Below are 4,937 nucleotides of genomic sequence, written 5' to 3' on the forward strand. Positions count from 1 at the left end.
GTTGTAAGTTCAAATCTTATCTCGAGCAATTTAAAGGTAGTGATGGAACTGGTAGACATGAATAGCTTAGGCCTATTTGATTATTTTTATATCTTATCCGTTCAAGTCGGATCTACCTTATGCAATGTTATTAGTTTATTATTTATCTATATATTAATATATTTAAAAATATGTTGTGGACTAATCGGTAAGTCATAAATTTTTGGTATTTACCATTGAGTGTTCGAATCACTCCAACATAATTACTTTTTAGTATTATATGTTTAAAGTTATATAAATATTATGATTTAAAGGTGGATATAGTTCAATAGGTAGAGCGACTGTATGTGGCACAGTGTGTTCCCTGTTCAAATCAGGGTATTCACCCTTTATAATCTAAAGTATAATAACAGCCAGGGTAGTTTAATTGGTTAGAACATTAATTTCATGCATTAAGAATGAGAATTCAAATTTCTCCTCCGGCTATTTTTAATACTACATTTTTGTCTTATTTTTATTGTATATATTATATTTTTAATGTGTTTAACATATACAATAAAAAGCGTAAAATTTAATTAAATGATTGAAGCTTTATATAGATTGTACATAGCATAAAAAAAGTTTAGATATATAATTAAAAGTGAGATATTTTTTTATTATTACGCTAAAAATAAATATATAAAAGTTAGACTCTTTTATTTATTTAATGATTATATTATCAATATTACAATTATTATTATCGAATGCGGTTACCTTAAGACGAGATAAGTCTATATTATATAGTAGAGTGTCTATTATAATTCTTCTTTATTCATCATTATTATCTTTCACGAGTTTATATTTTACATCTTTAGACAGAGGTATAGGTTTGTATGGAGGATTATTTCATGCAACTAGTATTACCCATATTTTTCATATGTTTATATGTTTAATCAGTGGACTAATACTTCAACTTACAGCATTTTATCCTAGAAGGGTGTGAACAACTTCATATTCTTCTCTAAATAAAATGCTTTTTTATAATTTATTATATTACAGAACTAAAATTGTAAATAAGATGGGGGAACAGTTTAAAATAATCGAGTACCCTTTAATATTATTATTTATAGTTAGTGGTGCAATATTTTTAGTATCTACAAGTGATTTAGTTTCTATATTTCTATCTATTGAGTTACAAAGTTACGGTTTATATTTACTTAGTACATTATACCGAAATTCTGAATTAGCTACTTCAGGTGGTTTAACTTATTTCTTATTAGGTGGTTTAAGTTCTTGTTTTATTTTACTAGGTACTAGTTTATTATATGCAAATTCAGGTACTACTAATCTTGATGGTATATATGTTATAACTAGTTTAAGTGATTTGGCCAATGAGGGTGGTAATAATATTTTATATTGATATAAAAGTTATTATATTAACTTTTCATTGCTTATACTTAGCGTAGGTTTCTTATTTAAGGTGAGTGCTGCACCTTTTCACTTCTGATCTCCTGGTGTATATGATGCTATACCTACTATAGTGACTACATTTGTAGCTATTGTTGCAAAAATTTCTATTTTTGTATTTTTATTAGAATTAGTGCATTATACAAGCAATTCTTTATTTAATTTTAGTTTTAGTTGGACTTCTAGCTTACTTGTAAGTTCTTTACTTTCATTAATTGTTGGTACAGTAGTAGGTTTAACTCAATTTAGAATTAAAAGATTGTTCGCTTACAGTACTATATCACATGTAGGGTTTATTTTGCTTGCACTAAGTATTAACAGTGTAGAGTCTATACAAGCCTTTATATTTTACCTTATGCAGTATTCTATTAGTAATTTAAATGCTTTTATTATATTAATTAGTATAGGGTTTTCTCTTTATTATTACGTAAACGAAAGCAATGAATACAAACAACTAGATGATAAAAACAATTCTCCAGTACAATTAATAAGTCAACTTAAGGGATATTTTGAAATAAATCCTTTATTAGCTTTAAGTTTAACTATTACTATTTTTTCTTTTGCAGGAATACCTCCTCTTATAGGATTCTTTGCAAAACAAATGGTACTGAGTGCTGCATTAGACAGTGGTTACATTTTCCTTGCACTAGTTGCTATATTAACTAGTGTTATTAGTGGTGTTTACTACTTAAACATCATTAAACAAATATTCTTTGATGCTCCTGAGCATACAATTAATCCAGAAATCGCCAATTTGACTTTACACGGTAACATAATACAAAATAATAACTTAATTGAAAAAATAACGTTTAAAACAAATAGTATTATATTATCTAGTTATTTAACTATTACTATATCTGTATTAACTTTAATAATACTTTTATTTATATTCGTACCTCATGAATGATTAAGTTTAGCTAATATATTAGCATTGATATTATTTAACCAATAAATGACAAGTACAACTTTTTTTTTTGTTTTTATACCTTTATTGGCCATTATTTTATTGGCCGTTAATTTGATATTTGCTCCACATAATCCTTACCAGGAAAAAGATAGTGCGTTTGAGTGTGGTTTCCACTCGTTCCTGGGTCAAAACAGGACACAGTTCAGTATTTCTTTCTTTATATTCGCATTGTTATTTTTATTGTTTGATCTAGAGATTCTTTTAGTTTATCCTTACGTAGTAAGTGCATATACAAATGGCATATATGGTTTAACTATAATGTTGATCTTCTTTTTAGCCTTAACATTAGGTTTTGCTTTTGAACTAGGTAAAAATGCTCTTAAAATTGATAGTAGACAAATGCTTACTTTAAGTATTTTTAAAATAAGTACAATAAGTCATATATCTACCTTTAATAACTCTATATTTAGAATTTTGGCTAAATACCCTTTAGCTAAAGTTTTTTTGTTTATTTCTATTGTAAGTCTATTTACTATGTTTATATATTACATAAATATAGATTTACTTACAAAAAATTTTGAATTTTTTTCTTGTTTAGCATATGGTTTATTGATGTGAACTGCTAATAATGGTTTCATCAATTGATTCTGCGAGTACTTAGGTATAAAAGGTAAAATATGCTTAGATTTTTTATTTGATAAATATACGCTTAAATTAGGTAGTGATGGGTTACCCGTGACTAATACACGACCAACAGCATTATTTAAAAATTCAGGTGATGAAGGATCTAACTCTGGTAAAAATTCAGATGATGAAGGATCTAACTCTGGTAAAAAATTAGATAAAGGTAAATCTACTGATAGGGGTTATCATGATTCGCCCGGGGAAAGTTCTAGCTCAGGTCAAAAATTAGATAAAGGTAAATCTAATAATAAGTATTTTTATGATCCTGAGTTACCTCCATCACTTAATCAAGATATGCCTAGTACAAAAGAAATAAACGATGCTAGTGATAAACTAGATCGGATTTTACTTGAAGCAACTAATCGTAAAAAGTTTTACATGGAGAATGGTATTTATGGAAAAGAAATGGAGGAGATCGATGAAATGTTAAAGGATTCACATAAGGAGCACCATTTTTTACATGTTTTAAAAAAAACCTTTTATACGATTCAAAAAGAATTATCCTCCCAATTAACTGTGATTGATCATAATTATCACGATATATCTAAAAAGTTAGGTTATGATCCGGAAAAGCCAGCGGTGCAAGCCGGATCTAAGCGTAGTTATGAGGATTCGTTTCATTATCAAATAGAAAGGGCTAAGTTAAATTCATTACAAGATCTAAAGTCAGCTAATGCAGAAAATTCTCCTAGAAATAGTACGGAATCTAGTGAGAGTCAACAATTAGCAAGAGCCATAGCAATGTCATTAGAACAAGAGTCTAAGGAATCATCTTCAGGTAATGGAGAAGGTTCTAGTAGCAAAAAGGACTAAGTAAACGCCTTTTTAAATAACATTTATTTAAATTCTTTATGTGTGATTTATCCTATATTATCTTTATAATACTTTAGTCGTTGTATATTAATAGTAATATTTAAAGTAATAATGCTAGTATAAAAACTAGCGTTGTTAAGTTACAATATGTAAAATAAAATTATATGCTACATCTTTTATTTACTTATTATTAAAAAAATGTATATAGTACATAAAGGTTCTTATTATAGGCAGTATAGATTTATACTACATAATTATATACTAATTAATATATTTTTGTTTATTATTTAAAATATATATTAGTATAAGCTGTTTAATGGTTTCTAATTTATAAATTGTTTATATTAGAAAAAACGAAAAGGAATTTTATATGATTGATTACTTATTTTCAAGTATCGTTAATAGTTGTGATACACCAAAGCCTTGAGGTCTTTATTTTCAGGATAGTGCTACTCCTCAAATGGAAGGATTAGTTGAATTACATGATAATATTATGTTCTATTTAGTTATAATTTTATTTGGTGTAGGTTGAATAATGATATCTATTGTAAGAAATTATAGTAGTACAAAATCACCTATATCTCATAAATATTTGAACCACGGTACACTAATAGAATTAATATGAACAATTACTCCTGCCTTAATATTAATATTAATAGCTTTCCCTTCATTTAAGTTATTATATTTAATGGATGAAGTTAGCGATCCTGCGATGTCTGTACTAGCAGAGGGACACCAATGATACTGAAGTTATCAATATCCTGATTTTCTAAATGCAGATGATGAATTCATAGAATTTGATTCATATTTAGTACCAGAGTCTGATTTAGAAGATGGAGCTTTAAGAATGCTTGAAGTAGATAACAGAGTTATCCTTCCGGAATTAACACACGTTAGATTTATTGTAACTGCGGCAGATGTTATTCATTCTTTTGCTTCTCCGTCTTTAGGTATTAAATGTGATGCTTACCCTGGTAGATTAAACCAAGTTTCAGTTCTTATTAATAGAGAAGGAACTTTTTATGGACAGTGTTCAGAAATATGTGGTATATTACACAGTTCTATGCCTATAGTTATAGAGTCAGTGGGAATAGAAAAATTTCTTAGC

At 27.4% G+C, this 4,937-nt stretch overlaps 2 non-coding genes across 2 annotated transcripts; both read left to right on the forward strand.

The window, feature by feature from the left end:
• Window positions 1-293: 293 nt before the first annotated feature.
• ONS95_014317 lies at window positions 294-366 on the forward strand. Its single transcript has one exon. It is a non-coding gene; the product is annotated as a tRNA-His (tRNA).
• A 25-nt stretch (window positions 367-391) lies between these two features.
• On the forward strand, window positions 392-464 carry ONS95_014318. The gene has a single exon. It is a non-coding gene; the product is annotated as a tRNA-Met (tRNA).
• The last annotated feature ends 4,473 nt before the right edge of the window (window positions 465-4,937 follow it).

This window comes from Cadophora gregata, assembly GCF_030347475.1.
Source record: "Cadophora gregata isolate MNR1 chromosome Unknown scaffold_86, whole genome shotgun sequence".
NCBI classification, from domain to species: domain Eukaryota; kingdom Fungi; phylum Ascomycota; class Leotiomycetes; order Helotiales; family Ploettnerulaceae; genus Cadophora; species Cadophora gregata.